Source organism: Acipenser ruthenus, chromosome 8 (assembly GCF_902713425.1).
Source record: "Acipenser ruthenus chromosome 8, fAciRut3.2 maternal haplotype, whole genome shotgun sequence".
Classification (NCBI taxonomy): Eukaryota; Metazoa; Chordata; class Actinopteri; order Acipenseriformes; family Acipenseridae; genus Acipenser; species Acipenser ruthenus.
The window spans coordinates 22,435,437-22,458,376 of record NC_081196.1 but is presented as its reverse complement, the minus strand read 5'-3'; the positions used below and the strand labels follow the sequence as shown (position 1 = coordinate 22,458,376).

The 22,940-nt window shown below is 36.4% G+C and overlaps 1 protein-coding gene across 4 annotated transcripts in view; it reads left to right on the top strand.

The window, feature by feature from the left end:
- The first annotated feature begins 216 nt into the window (after positions 1-216).
- Positions 217-22,940, top strand: part of LOC117407339 (rho guanine nucleotide exchange factor TIAM1-like) — an 87,403-nt gene continuing 64,679 nt past the window's right edge. Inside the window, exons 1-2 of one of the 4 annotated variants that reach the window (XM_059028711.1) lie at positions 218-403; positions 16,862-16,887. The gene's annotated coding sequence lies outside the window, so the exon portion shown is untranslated. Of the gene's footprint in view, positions 404-571; positions 641-16,861; positions 16,888-22,940 lie in introns of those variants that run through there. The other 3 variants (XM_059028709.1, XM_034012258.3, XM_059028712.1) reach the window with 3 other exon arrangements.

Sequence of the window (22,940 nt, the reverse complement as noted above, 5' to 3'; positions counted from 1 at the left end):
CCCCATTTTAACAAGGGATTTAACTGCGAATCGGGTAGTTGTCCAAAAACATTTGGAATGTAGGTGTATCTATGATGTAAGTCCTGCCTCCTAAATATTAATAATTTTACATACAAATTTGCCGCATTTTGCTGATTTCTGATTGTCAGATTGAATTCTGTAATATAGCAGACCCCAACATTTCAACTGGGAGCTGAGGCGCATTGGCTTGTTTTACAATGAGTGGCGTGCGGTCCTTCCAGTAAGATTCGGGCTCTAGTCTAAGGTTTCCGCCCTTCGCAGCGTTTCCAGAAACAACATGGCAGCTTCTATGAGCCGGATTTTGCAGTAAGCCAGCGGCAGGACCCCTATTTCTACAGTGTACTTATTGTTGCGGCTTAGTAAGAGATGAGTGCAGTTTTAGGTAAGTGACATCTCAAGCAGTATGGCATTTGTTTATATGAAAAATAATAGTTTATTGTGTTATGTTATACCCTTTGATAAATAAAGAAGATCTCCCGGGTCCTAGTGGCAGTCGAGTTAATTGGCAGGGTTTTTAAATCAATGTACATGTGTTGCAGATGTTTTAAAACGATTCCACATATCCATTTACTGTTTTTTGTTTTAATCTCACATGGATATACCATTGGAGGTTGTGATGGTGAGATTGAATTTATCTAAATTAACCTATTCATTCATTGATTCTGAATAAACACAATGGCAAAAGCAATACAGTGAGCTGCAGCAAAGACAGTCGTTATTCTTGGTAGGCATGTTGATGTTTATTTTTTATAAAGGTATGATGTTAGGTTATTAAAATGTAGCGATTTTTGTTATGTGGTTATTTCTAAAAATATTCAGGATTCTTCAAATTCTGGTGTTAAAAAGGCGCTCATGTTTTCCTTTGCTGTCTGTTCCCCGTCCGTTGCATATATGTTGGGGTTTCTATTCAAGGCTTGCTGCTCTGATCTGAAAAGTCTGTCTGAGGTTTGTTCCTTAGCTGTTTTTTGTTGTTTTTTTAATTTCCACTTTGACAAAACATTACAAAACTAAACTCACTGATACCGTGTATCTAATATGCTTTCAAAGGGAATTATATTCACTGTAGCTGCAAATTAATGCACTAAAAAGGGTTTTCTATTTTGAGTTTCCCTTGGAAAAATAACGCAGACATTCAAGTAAACGCTTGCCAAAACAAGCTACAAACATTTTCAAAAAGTTGCATGTGAGCTATCTTCTTTTCTTATGGAGGCATGCAGTACTGTAGGAACCTACTACTGTACAGCGCTATTTACTATTACTTTTTTTTATTTTTAATATGCATCAAATACAGTAGCTTTTTGAGCCTTTCTAGTGCCTGTGGTATTTGAAAATACTACCGTAATAAAGGAGATGTATGCATTGTAATAAACCATGTCATTTGTTTATTGCTTATCTAGCTGGCTCCAGGACAAGTTTATAAAAAATAAATATTTTGTACTTTATAGGAATTGGGAGGTCTTAGACCCTTTGGCAAACACTTTTAGTTTTTATTGTCCCAAGGTTTTTATTACTTTTTATTTTATTTAGTTAAGCCAGTATGCACGTGGGGGTCGGGGAGATATCCCAGAAAGTAGGGGCTGCAGAGGAAGTTAAGGCAGGGGAAGCGGTAGATAAAGGAAGAACATGCAGGGATTTGACAGAATAGGACGGGGTAGGGGTCTGTGGGGGAAGGACGGGTGTAGAGGATGTATTCGTTTTTGTTTCCTTGTGTTTTATAATTGCAGAAAGTGGGAGTAATAGCAATTGGTTAAATAGGTAACAGTTTCAAAACATTGGGACGCAGAGTGAAGAATTAAAGTCTTGAAAAGGATTACTCTTATGTGAGAATGATATAGCCTAGGCATTCTATTGTTTAATGGATCTTTTTTTTATTTAGTCAGATGGGTTAATCTGACAGATTTTACTTTAAAACTGTTAGGATGAAACAGTTTAATGTTATTTTTTGCTGATATTTGCTTCTTCTCATCCAGACATGCAGTATCCTCTTTATTCCAGAGCGCACTCCAGACAGATTGTTTACTGCATGTTGTCATTTTTCCTTGGAGTTGCTTCTAATGTATTATTTATTAATTTAATCTGGAATCCTATTTGAATATCTTTTTCCCCACAGATATAGTAGTCGCAGTGTACACAGAATCAAAATATGATAACGATTATATATATATATATATATATATATATATATATATATATATATATATATATATATATATATTATACAGTATACTGTAGCTTACATTTATGTTTTCAATCAATTTCTAAGCTTCTACATATAAAAAAATATATACAGATCTAAACGTATTTTATTCAGTGTTAGCCCACAACAGAGATAACAACTGCTGATGTGCTACAGTGTACTGAAAACCGGCTGTGGGACAGCAGGGACTTCTGAAAAGTGGCAGGGCATGAACAACATCATTTTCACTCACTGTCAACATACAATTGAGATATACATTTTAAACATTGCTGTGTAATGCAGCTTTACTTAAATGGGCAAACCCCTGTCATTCTCAAATGACACAGAGGACAAAGATAAACACCATGTGCTCGGAGGACATGAATTGGTTTCCGCAGGAGTCACACTGACACCTTGTTGTGTCATATTTGCTTTGCTTGTGTGTTTTTTTTTTTTTCTTAACACCCCCCACTCTCCCACTGTGCACCTGTGTTTTATATTGGCTACTAAAATATTGACCTCTACTTTACACCTCTAGGGAAGTACTGTGCATATAATTTACATTTTTTTTTTATTGTTAGCAAAGCCTGAAAAAAAAGCCAACCTATAACATGAATGGTATGAATGCCTGCAATTCTTCAGTCATATTAAGTTGCACCACACCTTTTGCAGAAATGTGGTCATGTATGCTTGTTTTATAACAAAAGGATTATGATGCATGCTTATAGAAACAATACAGGAAAGTCTGAATTGGGAACAAAACAGAGAAATGGATTAAGCATATGCAGAACATACACAGTTGATATATTAATTGCAATAACCAGCTAAAAAGATCTGTCTTAAAGTAAAGGAAAAATAAAATGGTCCTGCTTGTACAGTACAGAAGATGGTGCTGATTTAGTTTTTTTTTTCTCTCTCTCTCACTGTAATGACTAAATCTATTTACTTTCTCCAGTATCATTGTTTGGTTTCTTAGCAACAAGAGTTCATTTAGAAGTTTTCAGCAGGGGATCATTCTGGGCCAAGAGCAGAAGAGATGCAGCTGTAGAATGTGATGATTACACTTACGTAAGACCTGTCTCGTGCACTATATCCTTCATTTGGAGGCTATCAGAATCAAGCAGCCTTTACAGATTTTGGCCTAATATGAGCAGATTTGCCAACAGAATCCCCCCAACCCCCCAGCACGATAGTTCTGTGCTGCTTGAAGATTGAACTGAATAGTGATGGCAATAAGCCAAAGAGATGGCAATGAGCCAAAGAGATTGAACTGAATAGTGATGGCAATGAGGCAAAGAGGACATAAGCTGTTCCTTACCTTGATATCGAGAGATGACATTGTTCATATGTTAATGTTAATGTGTTGGGATTACAATTTGTTGAAGTTGCTTAGAACGATGAACTCCCTATTATAATATGTACAGTATTATATTGTACAGAGAACTGAAGACAGAGGACCTGTTTTACTTGTACATTTCTTAGCTGTTCCCTGGGGCCTGGGCTAAGTACTCTGAACTAGACAGTTGAAATATTTACCTAGTCAGAGAGCTCTTAAAATGAAGTACCCTGCTGATATATAGTTAGAAAAGAATGGGAAGCAATGCAAGTTGATGGCTTTGTCTTTATCATTTAAGGGGGCTGGGTTTTGAAATAGAAAAAGCATCCATTTAAAACAGCCTTGTATTGTGCATGACGAACCATTTTCTTTGTTGAAACAGGTCTATAGGCTACCAATGCCCTGCTGTCCCTGTGTATGAAATTCAGGAAGCCATGTCATAATATGATATTCACTAGTGCCAGCAGTGAAAGCAGTGATGACAATAAACAAAGGCAGGAGCCTCTGGTACTGGATTAGGCTGCTGAGGGGAGTAGATTGCTGCGGACAATGCCAAATGCAACTGCTTGAAAATCTAAACCTATTTTTTTAGTTTTCTAACCAACACCTGGAATTAACACTTGCCTAATGAGTCATGTGAACTGTATGGCTCATAATAACGTAACACATTACGCTTTCACTTGGTTCTGTTTTAAATTGTTTGAAGTGTTGTGAGAAATATTAGAGCTGCCAATATGAAAGCGAGGGGCTGAATCTTTAGGTCTTTTTGTATTGTCTTTGTTACATTTACATTGATTTCTACAGTATGAATCTTGTTTACTAAAAGGCTAAAAAACTCGTTTTTGGGGATTCTCAGGTTTGCAGTTGTCTTTTTCCCAAGCATAAGCAGCTGTTTACGAACCTGATACTGTAGGCAGGGCTGTAATTCTTTCACTGTAAAAAATGGCTTATTTAATGGCATTTCACAGTCTAAAAATAGGTATTTCACAATTAAACAATGTTTATTAAAGCAGAAAATATTAGTGTTGTCACATTCAACATTGATAATTATACAACAAATGTTTATACAACAAATATTTAAATGCTTACCTGAAAAACAGTAAATCCTAAATTGTAGAGTATTTTGTTTTTTATGTCCACATTTTAAAAACAATCTCCAGTATTTTCACCATCAGTGAATTTTCAAACAAAATAGAAACATAAAAAAATTTAAAAATAAGAAATGTGAAATGTCCCCTTCATATACTGGACCGAGCAAACTTAGAAATGTTTCCGATCTTTGATGCAGCTGGTTTCTTTTTCGTTGACATTTTAAACAATCGTGCAGCTGTAAGCAGTGTGTTCAGTCATTTACCGGAAGCAAACTAAACCGGCTGCCAGGTTCCTAAATGCAGTGTACAGTAACAGGTAGTGCAACAATAAGGCAAACATTTGCTGTATTTATTTTGGAGTGATACAAAATATGTATATTTACACAATTCTTTCAGAAATGGGGATTTTGATAGGGAACTACATATTACATGTTAATGAGTACATTTTACGGAAATCGTGAAATTGTGATAAACGTGAAAGAAATACAGCCCTACTGATGCATTTGATCTCTTTTGATATTGAGAGCAGTGGGGTGCCTGGTTGAGTAAAATGGTTGGGTGTCCTTTTGATCTTTATGGAATTTAGCTTTTGTGAAATCTATTGCTATGCCTTTTTTGTTCTTTGTTCTTTTACACAGAGAAAATGTTTAGTATTTCTCATTGTTATTGTAAAAAAAGTCAAAACTTTAATAAATGTGGGGGGAAAAAAGATGTGTGTGCCAGAACATTAAGACTGGGACTGGGGCCCTCCAAATTTCTTCTGGGACCTTCAGTTTGTTTAGTTGGAAGGCCTGCACCCCCAATGGGAAAATGTTTTGAAGAGCCCTGTAGGTTATTTATTTTTTAAATATTAATGAAACACATTTTTTGCAGTACAATCGGTATAACTGCATGATGTAGTTGCTAAGATCTGTAATAACTCTGCGGAGCCATGGATCTTAATTTGAAGCTTAAAAGCAAATCGGGATCCTTTTTTATGCAAGTTCCTCAAAAAGAAACCAAAAAGCTGTGCCAGGTAACTGGCTCCATGGCTAATTGTTAATAGATTTATTGTTTTCAATTACTTTTAGAAATAGCATGCTTAGTATTGTGTTTGTATTACTGACTAAATAATACTATGTATTACAGTACACGTTACATTTATTTTACAGCGGGAGTTGTCATGGCACCTTAAATAAAATGAACACATTCTGTGTCAGTGAAAATTACGTTTATCACAAGATCAAAAGAATAAATATACTTTGTATATTAGAAACATGACTGTAACCAAAGCATTACTCATAATTTTATGTTTTAGTTATGTTGGGCATATCGTGACTGAGCCATCTCTTTTCACTGTAGTCAAGAACACAATGCTATAGCAGTTAGTGCTACTTAATTAGTGAAGGAGCCCTCCTTATATTGCATTGCTTTGGATTGGGATTCCTTTGTGTGGTATGAACAAAGCAAACAATTAACTGCAGTATCGTACAATTGGGCTACAATCAGATACTGTACAGTGTCAGGCACCACTGTTCTGTCCTGCTATTGCTGGCAATGTTATGGTCTAACATGTTTGTGCATGGTAATGCACTGGTATTAAAATGGTGTGTTAACTTGAGAGTGAAAAAGCACTCTGTTGTTTTTTACACCAAGCTAATTATTTGAATGTCAGTTATTTAAAGAGCTTATTCAAATGTAGCCCTAGATAGTAGCGTTTCCTATGTATATGGCTATGCAAATCAGGACATTGGTACTGCACTGTTTTAAAAAATATAAGGGTTAATCTAAGCTAGGCTTTCATATTTTTTCTGTTTAATGAATCAGCATGCCTTGATGTCCTAACGACTGGTGGCACCAATATGGGGACAATGGGATTGCTGTGGAATTTTGGGTTTATCTGAAGAACTAGGGATTTACTAGGAGAACACATTGGACAGCAGATGCTTCCTGTTTGCAGTAGGTCATTAGGTACACAAGGACGTATGGTTGTTGAAGGTGCTACATTTAAACCCAGGGGCCGAAAGAACAAAGAATTGTCTCCATTTACAAGTTGATGTTTGATTATGGAGCTAAAGAATTTCCTGTGAAAGTGCCCATGGGTTTGCTTCATGTGTAGAGGTGATCGGGAAGATCCTTGCATGCAAGTGTGAGCTCTTCCACGCAGGTGGAAATTGCTTTGCAGCAATTTGGAGGAACATGCTGTGACTCGCCAAGTTATTTGTTTGCCTTTAGCACTGAGTTAAAAAGGTTTGTTAGAAGAAATAATTTATGCCCATTTGCCTGACTCTTTTTTTTATTTAAAACACCTGCCCTCAAATAATCTTTTGTGGTTCTAAAATATTAACATAGTCATTTTAAGGATGGAGATTTCAGTGCAGTTTGCATATGTATTGAATCCATTAATTTACATTGGAAGTAAGTGGTAAAAAAAATCCAAAAGGTTACAGGATTAGAAAAAGAAGCCATGTTTATTTAGCTGGGTTCATAAAGCTTTGACTGCCTTTTTTCTTTTTTTTTTTATAAACAAAGTAACTTTTACAATATTCTTAAATTTATGTTGAACATTCAGAACTTGATTACAGATGGTTAAAGCTATTTTATATTGTTATTCTGTACCCTCAAAGCATTTAATTCATTGCCTCTTAAATTTACCAAGTACCAATTTGAAAGGTTTCACAAATGCCTTCACTTTATTTGTTACAGTATTGCTAAAGTCAAGCGGTAACCCATTATTATAACCTTTTCAGACAAACCTTTTGTCTTTTCCAAATGGATTTTGGAATCTTCTATAAAAAAAAAGGTGGCCTAATGTTGTCATCTACTCTTTGAAAATGCAGCAGTATACTTCGTTTTTGGTCACCAAATTCACAGCACTTATTGTTTGAAAATATATGATATTAAAAGCATTCATTAAGCTTTAAATTGAGTTTTTCTTTCATTAAGTATGCAGTATCTCAGCCTAAGGTTGCTTCACAAAATATAGGTCAGAGAAGCATCAGAAGTTGTATCGTTTCTATACAGCCTGCACATTAAGCATACATTTCTCTTTAGTCGTTTCTGAGTCACTGGTATAGAGGGCATTCAGCAAGATTTGCATGATTGGTTTCCGTGGTCTAATACTGTTGATGGTGTCTTAACTCCTCAACAGGAGGTAGCTGCTAGATCCTCCTCCCCATGAGGATTTTCATTCAAGTCAAGTAGGATTAATTTGACCCTTGGGACAAGTGATCAACCTACTTTAGAGTCAGTTCTTGGTCAGTTAGTATACCATTGGGTTAATGTGTGAGCTGGCAGTCTTCATAAAATAGGCTTTTCTTTGTTCAAGTTTGTTTTATTGAATTGTTACAGAAACTGACTCTGATGTGATGTAAGCTTATTAGGATAATGGGACAAATGGAAGTTATTTATGCCATTATCACTTGAACTGGAATTAAATTGCCTCCATATTGGGCAGATGAGAAATCATGCCACAGGTGAGCTTCTTTTGCTGTGGCATGTCAGATGCCATTTTACATGCTTCAGTGTCTTCTACAAATCCTAGGATTTACCGTAATTAAGTTTTATTACAGTGAAATGGAAATGTTTGCCTAGATGGTGACACAGTAAATATTACACTTTTGATGTTACAATGTATAGCTAGTATAGTAATAGTGCTCTAGAGCAACGTTTCTGAAATGCGGCCACCAGCAGGATTTTGTGCGGCCACAGCAGCCCCCCAGCAACTCCTCTCTTAATAAGCCTTCACCGTATCAGCGACGCTATGCAGCTTTCATTCAGTGCAGTTCATACTGCTTGCATTCTGATTCCTCATACTGCTTCTTTCTGTTAACTGCTATTGGCCAGCACTAACATCAGTATAATCACTGCATGTTGATTGGCAGAACTTTCATTGTGATCAGATTTTATTTTGGCATATGTCACAAATGCTCATTGGTTAATCAATGAGAGAAGACTTTAATAGTGCAACGTGAAAACAGCGGTGAATAGTTTTTCCGCACTAAAGAAAATAATTATCTGAATATTTCAACAAACATTGGATAAGTGTCCACCATAAAATTACATAGTTGATATATATTAGAAATACAGATCACAACATGTTTTGCTTTGCACCGATTTACTACCTTGCCAGAATTTGCGCGACAGTTACTAAAATGGCAAGTGATGTGTGGAATTAACATAAAAAACAGGATAAACTTATGCTGCTTCAGATTTGGCAAGTGAGTCAGAATTGGGGGAAGAGGTCGGTGCATGATACATATTAAAATACTATATAGATAGTGTTACGCGTTTTCGGTTAATCTGTTAATTTTTCGGAGTTTATTTTACATATATTAAAATAGGGATAAAATTGATTATTGTTTTTAATTTAAACATTGGTAAAAATCGTGGGGGGAAAAAAATCTCAGTATACACACTCTACATGTGGAATATGAAGCGTATCAGTTCTGGTTTCTGATTAAGTTTAATGTCCTGCATTTACGTTTTCCCAAGTTAGCTGGTACTTTGCGAAGTTGGGATATGTGCGTCTGTGTTTGGTTGTAACAATAAAGTGCCGTTCCTGATCACTAAATTCTGTCTTGTGAATACATAACAATGACATGCAAGCAAAGCGTGTGGATTTTCTTTACCAAGCAAGAGAAAACGGAATTTGCAAACTCTGCCAAGGAAATATTTCATTCAAAGGAGGAAGCACACGTACTTAATGTGCTCCAAATGTATTTTATTTTAATTTTATTTATTTGCTTATTTATTTAAATAAAGGCTATTTCTTATCTTTGTGGTAAGAAACTATATCTGTGCAATAACTGTAGATAAAGCAGTCCATACTGGAAGCCACACGAGTTTTCCGATTTAGTTCCTGAGAAGAATAGTTGCTGTAGTTATTATTGTTGAGCTTTTCTTGCTGCTCGCTGTGTGTTATTGTTTTCTGTAAAACATTAATATCCTATCAGTTAAGAAAAGGCTTAATCATTCAAAGCTTGTTTTAATCACTGCAAGCGTTTTTATAAAACACATTGCAAGTGCTGTCGCTGGCGATCACTGTTTTGCGATCTGCATTGAGAGAAATCAATAACTACGACAAGTGAAGGCACCACTGTATTCTGGATGCCGTAGTTTATTCTAGGAATATGTCACTGGCACGTGAGATATCACTGGAAAGCCCCAAGCCTCCTCTTTCATTTGGCATATTGTGTTCCTAGCTCTTTCCGTTGTTGAGTTACTGACACTTGAACACACCTACCGGTTTGCTACGCGTCACAGCACTGGAGCACTGAATGAGGGGGTGGTAGAAAGTTCGCATACGGGTATTCCTGACATCAATGGAAAGCGCAAAGCCCTCCGGGATTGATAATAAACTCTGTATATCAGAAAATGTACCAGCAGTTAAGGAATTAATATCCCGAGATGTAAGTGTACGTTCCATGGATTTTGTAGTTACTGGTATGCTGACCTCAAAAAGAATAGCAAGATGGTCAGAAATGGTGAGATCTGTAGTTAATACATTTGTAACTAGAATGGAAGTTTCTGGAGAAACTTCGTCTGCGTTGTAAAACACGACAGGTCATGGTCATTTGTGGATATGGCATACTTGGTTTTCTATACAGGTTCTATAGTAAACATGACTATCTGCAGTGTTTAAAGAGCACTATACTGTCAAATCTGCAGTTACAAGATTTGGCCACCAGAGGGCAGACAGAGAAAGTTGGAATGTGGCATTTTTCTGGGCACTGCGCCTACATTTCAAATCCGATCACTACAAAAATTAATAGCAACTAAATTCAAACATATTGGAAGAGCTGAGCGAAAGAATCGAGTTGATTGGTTGAAAACTGTAGGAGTAGGAGCTGTCCAGTTTTTAGCTGTCATTCTTGAAACAGCCAAATGTCCATATCTGGCTCTGGGAAGGTCGTAGGTCAACGAAACTTGCATAGAGTGATAGAGAACCAATAGGTTTCTATACATGTTCAATTGTAACTATGACCCTATCTTGCTCCTAAAAGGAGTTATAAGCTGTGTAATGTTTGGGGGTCATGACCTGTTACCCCCAAATCCAACAGTCCGATTGCCAGCAAAAGTAATAGCTTCTCAAATGAGGTGGAGTGAAGTACTTGTGCAAAGTTTTGAGTTGATTAGTTTAAAGCTGTAGGAGGAGATGCGTGCAGACCGAGAAAGTTGGAATGTAGCATTTTTGTGGGCACTGTGCCCACATTTCAAATCCGATCACTAAAAAAATTAATAGCAACTAAATTCAAACATATTGGAAGAGCGGAGCGAAGAAATCGAGTTGATCGGATGAAAACTGTAGGAGTAGGAGCTGTCCAGTTTTTACCTGTCATTCTTGAAACAGATAAATGTCCATATCTAGCTCTGGGAAGGTCAAAGGTCAACGAATCCCGCGTTGTCTTTTAGGGAACCAATGGGTTTCTATACATGTTCAATTGTAACTATGACCCTATCTTGCTCCTAAAAGGAGTTATAAGCCTTTTAATTTTTGGGGGTCATGACCTGTTACCCCCAAATCCACCAGTCCGATCGCCACCAAAAGTAATAGCAACTCAAGTGAGATAGAGTGCAGTAGTTGTGCAAAGTTTTGTTGGAAACTGGAATAATAATAAGTTTCTGGGGAAACAACGCAGACAATAAAGAAACCGAGAGAAAACAATGTCTGCGTTTTACAACGCAGACAATAACTAAACCATGAGAGATTACCAGGTCTAGAGTATGGCCACGATTGTGTCTAGGAGGAAATAAAACGGCACAGTGGCCAAAATAAACAGACAAAACAGAAGCAGAACAAAAAGTATCGTGCTGATGTAAAACCAGCACGGGTAGCAATTGTTTTCGATATTATTTTCTTTACCTCACGACTTGCATCTCTTGTTCTGCCTCTGAACACACTAACTCCCAGTGAGTGGTTAGTGACTCTTTATATACAGCTGTGCCATGACTCAATTACTATTCATTCAATCTGGCCCCGGCACAGTCAGCGTGTGAACTAATTGTGACTTCCCTGTGCCCACATACCAATATACACTTGAAATCACCCATGCTATATAACTGCATCTTTAGAACCACGTGACATAATCTGAAACTATGCATGGACATTTGAAGATAGAAGTACAGTAAGTCAACTTTAGAATAAAGTTATGTTAATGTACCAATATTTTTATTGTAGGATTCTTCTCTCAAGACTACTGTTTTTTTGTTATTAGACACCTTTTAATGAAAATACAGTACAGTACATTACATGCATTGGAACTGATCCATGATTTGAAAATATTTTACCTGGTTTATTTTCAAACTGTCTGGGAGACTTCATTTTAGTATACTGTTTTATTGTATTCTGTCTGGAGTCTGTTTTGGCTCATTTGACTACAAACCGGCTCCTGTTTCTCGGTCTGAATAATGCTTGTATCGTTTTTTTTTTTAAGACAAAGGGTTTTTTGTGCATTTTTCCGACAAGAATTCTACTGTAGAGTTTTAGGACCCTTTTTGTATTTTTTTCTATGAAAACAAACAACATTTGAGAATAAAGCAAGCCATTTTACTGTACAATTTGCTTAGTGTGTCATTTCGTTTGTTGTACTGTCATGGATGTTTTAAATCAGACAGACACTCTTTTGTATAAAGTGAATACACGAGACGAGATATTGATAATCTAAGGATAAATTGTTAGTGCTGGGACAAATATTTGAATACTTGATGATTAAAAGGAGGGCCAGATGTAATTTATATTTGTAATACTGTAACATAGCACCCTAATATTAAACCTGCCCCTTAAGACAACCTGCTACTATGTTTCTGTATTTACTGACATAACTGAAATATAAAAGTGTCTGTACATCAGTGCTCCCAAGATGTTTCTCTGCACAGTAATAACTCTCAGCTAATTAGAAATGTATTTGCATCATATTTACTATATTTGGTTGGTTGCATTTACAATGCTAACAGATTATTTTTGACCACTGATTTAGGTCTCCCTGAATACCATTGTAATAAAGTTGAGCTTTGCACAGAGATACCTGTATATGGAGCCCTTGTCAGGGCATGGTGTATAGGTCTGCTGTAGGACACTAAGAGGTTGTGCTTTTTCAGATGTGATCCCTAAACTGTTCTGCAGGAAGATCAATAAAATATACTGAACAAGTGTGTTTTACTGCATTTTCCTTTACTGTATGGTTAGTTTCTGGAGATCTAAGGTCTATTTTACATTAAATCCTTTTGGCTGTATACTTTCCAATAACCTTTCCTTCACAATAATTCATCTGTCAGCCTGCCTTGTTTCAATTCCTAGAAATATAACAGAGGAGACATATATAAAGGAGTATTTGATTCAGGGAAAAATTCCAGTGATCTGGAGCATAACCCACGACAGGATGTGCCATAAAACATGGGCCTATCTTATAAACCACCCAGACGTGCAGTATGATATATCTTACTGTTTTAGATAATGTAGCCTTCTGCCAATGCAATATAGTTCCAATACTTTGGAAGCTACACATCTTTTTTTTTTAGATTTTCAAGTTTATTTATTTTTATAAATAAGCAGTTATATTTACTTGTTTTATACACTTTGGTAAGTAAAGTTGATGTTGGAAAAAACTGTTTCCCTAGTACAGTAATTACGCTCTGCCCCTGTCACAATATGTATAGTAACTCCACAGTACTTGCACACTTGAGTTGTACCTTCTTTCCTTTGCTGTATTCCACAATTAAGTCCTGTGCCTAGTCATTTTTTTACATTTCGCCACAATTTGCCATTTTGTTTTAAATCCTCCCTATCTAACTGTAATATAGCTTTAAATCCCGCAAACAAGTCTCCGTTCCTAATTGTAATCTTATTTTAAATCTTGCAAGCGGAGTCTCCAATAGAAATGTAGGAATTTGCTGCCACTCAGTAGTTGTGGTGGGTTTCAAGTATTCTTATCGACTCAATGATAGATACAAGTCAGGAAGGAGGGACTGCCCAGCTGCACTGGGAAAGGTAGTTTGTTTTTGTAGTATTTTTTTTAAAAAAAAATTTAAATGGGAAAGGGGTGAAGTCAATGTGAATTGAGTAACAATTTCCAGTGTTTTTCCGGTGTTTATTGGCTGTACATCGATTACATTTCTTTTTTTTTTTTGTATCGGGTTGTTTTATCTTTTTTTTTTTTTTTTTTTTTTTTTATCGGTTAAAACAGAAAATCAGAAACTGTAATTTATAATACACACTGATGTCTGCAATTACCACAATGTATTTCACTTTTTCAACCATATTCTTGAAAATCTGAACTATGGCTTGTTTTGTTTATTTTATTTTTTTTGATGATACGTGTCCCCTTAGTTGTTAGAGCCAAAGCAACCGATCTCCACTCTGATTTTTAGATTCTACAGTCCAGCAGAATTTAATACTTCAGCCTGGGGCTTCATGGAAACTGTCGCCATGGCCGAAGAGTTATTTTGAGATTTTAAAGAAAATAAATCCAAGGAAATTGATCATCATTTACATTTTTTACAATTCGATTTAATTTCTGTTAGTGTTTGACTATAAACAAAATATAAAAATGCTGAATACTGATGTGGCCTGAACTTAAATGCTTAACTGCCAGTATGGTGGTGAAGTTTTTTTTTTTAGTTATTATTTTAAGGTGACCCAGATGCGCTTTGATTTTCAGAGGTGATTGCACATGATCATATGTCATATGATCTTGTTCAGCCAATCGCAGTGTTTAATGTATCCAAGCCATTTTATTTGAGGTTGTACGGCATGTATAAGTTGCTTCACCCTACACTCACTCTGAATCCCGCCACACTTCTCATTACGCTACCGATAGTGCTTTTGTGCTACTTTAGTGACACTTAGCAGAAGTAGTAGGTACCACTGAAGAAAAATGCACAACTTTTTTTTTTTTGCTATGCGTTGGAAATTCTGCAAGCAGGTTTTTTTTTTTTTTTCAACGATCGCAGAATTGCGGAAGTGTTTATGTCCCACCCCTATCACTTCTGATTGGCTAGCTGTGGAAGAAGTTGATCTTCTATTGCTTACAAAGAAACCCAGAAATGACTGCCTGAGAGCTTTTGGCACCACACAGTCTAATATTTTTTTTAATTTAGGGTATTACTGGTATTTGTGTTTTTTGTAAATTAGCAATTAAGTGATACTGCTTTCTTTATACATTAACCTGACATTTAAATGCAGCAATCTAGTAAAGGTACAAAAAAACACCAAAAATAAAACAAACACCATAGTCGTTAAGGTATTAGCGGATTAGAAAAAGCTGATTTGACAGGAGTTAGTTATAATAAGCAGCCTATAATGTGTGTACTTGTTGGGATGTTTAAAACAACTTGAAGTTTATTGTTTAGAAGCACTAACCTAGTTTGCTATTTACCATATTTACATATTTTTTTTCGATTTAAACACTATATTAAAAACATTTATTATTTGTTTATTTAGCAGACGCCTTTATCCAAGGCGACTTACAGAGACTAGGGTGTGTGAACTATGCATCAGTTGCAGTGTCATTTACAACTACGTCTCACCTGAAAGACGGAGCACAAGGAGGTTAAGTGACTTGCTCAGGGTCACACAATGAGTCAGTGGCTGAGGTGGGATTTGAACCGGGGACCTCCTGGTTACAAGTCCATTTCTTTAACATAAGCGACATTAGTTATTTATTGGATATGTACAATCCATTGATTTGTGAAACGATTAAAACAAGAAGACTGACAAATACAGTGTTTTTAATGATAGAAATGAAATGCTTATGCTGGAATATATATATATTTAGACTCGCTACTTTTCAATTTTAATCGGTAAAGCTCGCTAAATGTCGAATTCCCCAAAAATATGAGTTTGACTGAAATAAATCTATACAGGATAAACATTGGTAAAACCACTTGCTATTTTTTATTTTCTTAACCAAAAATAATAATTTAGAAATCATCTCTAGTTTGTGTAGTTTTTATACTATCCCATCTCCATTCCATATATAATTCTTGATTACATGCTTGTGTTTTGCTAGGGGTTGTACGGCAGTTAGTTAATCTTTGGTTTGATCCTTCTAGCTCATCAAAACCTTATTCTTTACGCAGCTATATGGGGAAATATGTTAGTAAATGTTAAATTTCCATCTGAAATAACACCTACACCTCGTTCCTCACAGCAAAGAACATTTTGGAAAGCATCTGAGGCAGTACAATTCTGTCAGTAAAGCATGCTCTTAAAAAATGTGTTAAAGAAATGGAAATTCTCTGACATAGAAAATGTGTTTTTCAATATACACCTGCTTTTGCACCTGTCAGATAATTGCAGAGACTGGGGTCCAGCATGGTGTGTGTCTGCATTTCATTAGAGTACTTCTTCATTTATTTAGTATGTCCCTCATCAGATTTTGCAGTGAATATCTTATTATTAATAGTCTACCCTGGAAAGCAGAAAAGTGTATGAATGTGGCATCTGCCAATATTTAAGAGCATTCAATAGGATACTTCCAGATCACAGGTCATAAAATATCACAGGTCATAAAATCATCAGGCCATAAAATCACAGGTCATAAAATCATGCCCTTTGGAAGTGGTTTTAACAATGGTATGTCTGTCTTTCATCGACTAGCTGTGGGACATGCTTCCAATACAATCTTAATAAATACAGTGGGTGAATATGTTGCCCCCTTTGTTGTTAATCACACTTTGTGTCATTCTGTGAACTACACTGGAGCCACCAAGAGAATCAGCAATGCAGGTCAGTTAGAGAATGGGAGATCTGTTTACATAATGTCCTTGGTCAAGGTAAAATTTGACTGTAAATGCAATTCCAACAGCAATTGTTTCTTCATACATGTAAAAATTCTGACCAGTAACTGGTGCAGTTGGTGACTTGCTATAGTGTGTGAAGGATTTTTATATGAGGTAGAAGGTGGTGCGGAGCTGTCTGCAGGTAACCCAGAAACATTTAATAAGAACTGCTTAAAAGTACTACTACAAAATGCTATGAATACAGTATTAATATAAAGTACTAAAACATACTATCGTACTACTATGATGTCCTATAGTATAACTATAAAATACTATAAATTACTATAGTATTACTATAAAGTACTACAATATACTGTAGTACTACTATGATGTACTATAGTATACTATAAAGTAATATATTATTGCTATAAAGTACTATATTAGTACAAATATGATGGACTGTAGTAGTACTATAGTACTAATATAATGTACAATAGTTACTGTAAAGTAATACCTTTTTTACTGTTTCCCCTGTAGAGCAGCGGCGGTGGGGAAAGGTGCAGGTACGTGGCTAAGTATGTGAACTTGCCTCGCGCACTGAATGCATGCCTACCACAGGGATAGGTACAGAAGGGGATTGCAGTAACCACACACCGGCCATGACTTTTGCAAACATTAAAAGTTTGCTGACATAAGGGGGTTTAACAGCAGAGTTTTGAGCACAATACGGGAGAAAATATGTCCCAGGAGATGTCTGGTCCAAAATACGGGAGACTCCTGGTGAATATGGGAGAGTTGACAGGTCTGGGGTATGAAACCAGGATCACCCTGCTGCAGCAGTGTTTTATGTAGCCATCATGGGACAATATGTTAGATGAGAAAACACAGCTGTAAAATACTGTACACTGTTTAAAAAAAATAAGTACAGTAGAACCTCAGAGTTACTAACCCCTTGGGAATGGAGGTTGTTCGTAAGTCTGAAATGCCCGTAACTTTGAAAAGTAGTTCCCTTTCAAGTAGGGAATATTAACCATTACAACATGGGTGTTTCCCCTTTTAAGACATCAGAACCTGAAAACTTTATAACTCCTGGGTGCTCAATGCTGTGCAAACTGGTTACTCTCTCCAGTTCCGGGGCATGACAATAACATCGGTCACGGACCTGCAAGCCGCTGCTCAGGTGGCTCAGGAGGTAGCAGCTCTGCTGCAAAAGGAGGCCATTTGCATAGTAGGCCACCCCAGCAAGAACGGGGGGTTCTACTCCAGGTATTTTCTGGTGCCAAAACAGGATGGCGGCCTCAGACCGATCCTCGACCTCAGGTGAACCTGTATCTGAGTCGGAGATGGCACAAGATGCTGACTTCGCAATGGCTGTTGCAGTCCATCACGAAGGACGCCTATTTACGCATCCCAGTAAAACCAGTGCACAGGAAATACCTGAGGTTCACCTTTCAAGGAACAGTGTACCAGTTCTGTGTTCTACCATTCGGCCTCTCTAGCACCACGCTTTTTTACAAAAGGCTCATTTGCTCAGAGTCTCCAGCAAGGCCGCACAAACACACAGAGCTAGTCACCAACCATTTACAATGGTTAGGCTTGAAGGTAAACCATGCAAAGAGCCAGCTAGCACCCACCCAGATAGTGACCTATCCTGTAACCAGAAGGGGTGTGCCTGGATTCAAGACGCATGTTGGCAACTCTGTCGGACGACAGAGTGCTGAGAGTAACTGCCTGCTTAGAGCTGTTTCAGTTCGGCAGGGCACTACCAGTAGTGGTCTTCCAGAGGCTTCAGGGCTTGACGTAATTGCATACTTTCGGTTGAAAGTGGCTTTTGGTAGACCGGTCGGTTCATAAGTTTGGTGTTCGTAACTCTGGGGTTCTACTGTATATAATAGAAATAAACAAAAGAAAAAAACATTTGGTCTTTGCAGAATTTGGTGGAGCCTACTGTAAATATTGTGTGCATTTTGGTAGAAAAATAGTAAAAAATGCAGAGAAACTTGACAGGTTATACACAAGTCATTTTAAAATTCTGGGGTTCAGCAGTTACAAAACTGAAAGAATGTCAAGAAAAGTCACAATATCTGTGATGCAACAAACTAAAACACCTGTACATCAGAAGTTGAATTCGGCTTATAAAGAAAGATTGGGGGAAAAACAGGCAGAAGCTATTTTTATATTTGAGTAACTCCCAAGTATTGCTTATTATAGTTGAACTCTTAGTATGTCACTTTAAATGTACTAGCAAATGTGTACTAGTACTACCAAACTGCACTGAAAGAAATCCGCCCCTGTTAATCACTAATTGATTGGTGGTGTTCACTGTTAAATAAAACCAAAATCCTACAAGTTATAATCTACTTTTTTGTGCGTGTTTTGCGCGACAGGTAGGGGCAAGTAGATTTTTAAGACGGACAAGTAGGTTTTTCTAGCATTTTGTCCCTTGAACAATACATTTTTCTAAAGAATTGCACACCCCTGCATTAAATACATTTCATTTTAAGTCTTTGTCACACACTACACTGTGAACACAATAACTGTCTTGATGTTGTACTAATCTTCACCACTTTACTTATTTATTTATTTATTTATTTATTTATTTATTTATAGTAATTGAATTTAACAATTAGATACAGTACAGCAGAAGCAAAATACAAATCACATGTAAATATCATTATTACAGTTGTTCTAGAGGTCATAGAAGTTATGTTAAAATAACATTTTTCCTTTACGTGTTTTATATAATCTTTAAATTAGTCAATTCATGTTTTAAAACATAAATAATCTTAATAGTTTTTCAGCATATGTTTTTCATCAAACTTTTTTCATGATATTATTCAATCCTAGCCTTCTATATGTTTAGGTGTGTATTTGACAATAATCTTTCACGTACTGTGTGCTAAGTATGCGATTCAAGAGGACCCTCTGTTTGTGCCTGCACTGGTTTTAGTATAAGGTAAGAGCTGAAGATACCGGAGTAATACATGACTCTAGTTCATAATGCCAGCTCTTGATTGCAGCAGGTCCTAACAGACAATGGGTAGGATGCTAAAATGCACTATGTGACACAGGGCAAAGGGATCTATTCATTTGATTTAAATCGCAGCAGATCTAAATCCAGCTGCTCCGATCGTTCACCCCAACGTTACTATACCAAGGTGGTTATGGCTGTTCCCAAAGGGCGCTTGTCAAAGCAAGTTGACATTGTGTTCGATTTTAAAAGCTATGTTAATAGTAAAAACTGCAATACTTGTCAATATACCATAAGAAGATTCAATAAATTAGGAGGTGAAGTATCGTGATGTGTGGACAGTGCAGTATAAATTTGCTACCTAGCGGTACTCAAATGCTAACGACAGACTAAAACTTGTGGTTGTTCATTTTTCCTTTTTTACTAATGAAAACCTGTCAATTACATTTTCCAGTTTGTAACCAGCATATTCTACCAAAAATTAATGTACAGAGTTAAACAAATAATTGTGTTTTGAATACCCTAAAACGCGTATGGATGATACAGTAGAGAAAAGCAGACTGTACAGTAAATCCACATCAGTATTTTTTTTAATCTAGGCTTGTAGCCATTTTGATAGTAAGTTTGATAAGTTATTTATAAAATATATGGCTAATGCTGAATATAGATTAGTGGGCCACATATGCCTGTTTTTCAATGCTGACCTGTAATTCTTTCATTTGGCTTTACTTACAGTATATCTGTCCCCTGGCTACTGTATGCGGCTTGAACTTGGAGAAGTATGATTATTGACAGTCCATAAATTGACAGTCTCCCTGAATATCTGTTTGGTAGTTACTGAAAAAAAGCAGGGACACGTGGGATTATTCATAAGAAAACAAAACAGTTATCAGTTAAATCGAATCGCTTTTTATTTGATACGGCTTAATAAATAGTTAACCTTTGGTGAGTTATTAAAGGTTTGGTGAGTTTTAGTCATTCAGATTTTCATTCTAATTAAAAAATATATAATAACAAAAATGATAGCATCTCTTCATACATCATGACATCATTAGACAGGTAACATCAAAGTCAGTATTTTGTTTTTGCCTGGGAAGTGTCTTGTTTCCTGCACTCTGGTTTCAAAGTTGACATATGCTGCTAGTAGCCTCAGGCATTTTGACTGCTAAATGGCTGTTCTGAATCTGAAGTCTTTTTTTTATCAACTTGCCTTGTAAAATGTAATATATGAATAAAATGAAAAACAACATGACCAACTATGGCTTGGTTTACATGCACGTAAAAATCGACTCTACAGTCATGACTTTTTTTTTCCTAAATCAAAACTCCATAGCAACGCATTTCCTGATGAGTATGGCAAATACGTTGTGAAGAAAACTGTCATGACTTGTGCATGTAAATATTGCCTTTGTTGCACTGTAATGGAGATCTGTTCTATAGTCAAACCTGCAAACAGGTTATTTGTGAGAGTACAAAATACAGTAAATAAAGTTGAATGATTTTATTTTATTTTTCTTGAAAGTTCATCCAGTATTGATAGTGATGGAAAGTCAGTTTTTACTGTTTCTAGCTTAGTATGATTGTGTTGGTTTCTGCTTTACAAAATCATTTTTCAGCTTGCTGGTCCGTCTTAGTGGCGGAGGTCTACTAATAATCCATTTTCCAGCCTTGAAGTGTTGTGATCCTTTCAAGGCAGGGATGAGGATTGTTGATGGTGGAGGAACATATTTCACAACTCCTGCAGTAACTACACTATATTATAGAAGTGACTTGACTGTAAAGATGACAGACACACAACTACTTGTGCACACTACCTAATGAATGTCAAAATGTAACTCTAATGACATGTTGGACTCCAGCCAGTCAGTTGAAAAAATGACCAGTCACTCTAATTTCCTTTCAGCAAATCAGAACTGCAAGTAAAAGCACCTCTTTGAGGCAAAGGTCACACCCAGGTATGGACAGTGTGTAACGAGAGCCCGGATACAGATAAAACATGATAGACTCTCCACTGTCTGCATTGACAGTAACGGAATTTGTTGAACCCCTAAGGCATAAAGGTGTTCACCCAGTCTTCAAACAGCTAATGTATTCAGTGACATTTCTACAGGTAATATATATGGTGTGCAGCTTATTTGGCTTTTACTTTTTCATTAGCTTTCTGTAAAGAGGCTAACTTATCTGTTGTACATGTGTAGGCTTGTCTGCTGGGAAAACCTGTCCAAGCTATACCTTAAAAAAAAATAAAAAAATAATAATAATAATAAAATAAAAACGAATGGCAAATGTTCTTATTTAGGATAATAAATAATTAATCAAACACAAACAAAACCATAACATGCAGTAGAACTATCCTAGTCTGTGCATTTGATGAATTTATGTTTATGTGATTTTTGTTTATTAATAAAGTTAATGACAAGCGTTTTTTCTGAAGTTTTGTTATATATTTTTAATAAAATGGCATCTATAAACAAAGGAACGAAGCAAAGGCATGTTTGCGAATATTTTGAGGAACCAGACAAGAAAACCGTGGTATGTAAATTATGCCAAACAAAATTGCCGTACCACAAAAACACGTTCAATGCTTCACCATTTGATATGAAAACATTCAGAAATTACTGAGGATGGAGTTACTGAATGCAGTAAAAAGCAAACCTCCATAATAAACAGAACGCTCCAGATGGCAACTGATATTTACTTGGCCCTTGCATCCCTGTGAATACGTATAGGACAAGTGGTCCCCCCCCCCCAATATTAATTCAAAGAACGCTTACATGTTAATAAATTATGTATTTAATTTACCAGTACACTTTTACATTTTCTTAAAAATAAATAAAAAATGGGCTCCCGAGTGGCGCATCTAGTAAAGGCTCTCCGCGTGGAGTGCAGGATGCACCCTGTAGCCTGGAGATCGCAGGTTCGAATCCAGGCTATGTCACTGCCTTCCTTGACCGGGGGCGGCGCACAATTGCTTTTTTTTCTTCTGAGATTAAATTGTTGAGTTTAGCAGACTTTACTGTGGGACAGGGGGCATGGTCTTTTGATGTTTTAGGATCTCAGTGAGACAAGAAACTATGCTGCTTTCTGGACATTGGAATCCCACAGCTTCACTTCCTCCTAGACTGCTCTTCAGTCATAGATTGAGATTAAATGTTTCACTCCCTTTTTTTTTTTTTTTTTTTTTTATTACCGAAAAAATTGTCCAAAACCCAATGTCAAAACATAACAAAGTAAAGAAAGAAAGAATGCTGCTAAAAACGAATTACTGGAATGATAGTGAGATCTGCGAGTTTAAAAATCACTGCAGTGCCTTTTTCACTGCAGTTTGTGAAATTCTATAAATGTAATTGTTGGGGGAGGGGGGAGCAGGAGACCCTACCCAAACAACCCTCTCTACAGTATATTTATTTAAATATTTACGGTAAGTCTTTTATAGAATGGAACCTCAATCAAGCCAAAAACCAAAACATGAACTGCTGTGACATAATTCCTGTTTTAATCCCAAATTTGCTGTAGCAAGGAGATCAATACCAGATTGTTGTTAAAACTAGTTAGTAATTGCAAGTTGATATTCTTGTGTTGATAGTGGGTGTATACAGTATGTCAGCACAGCGTACTGGGAGTCATTCATTTGGAGTTTCTTTT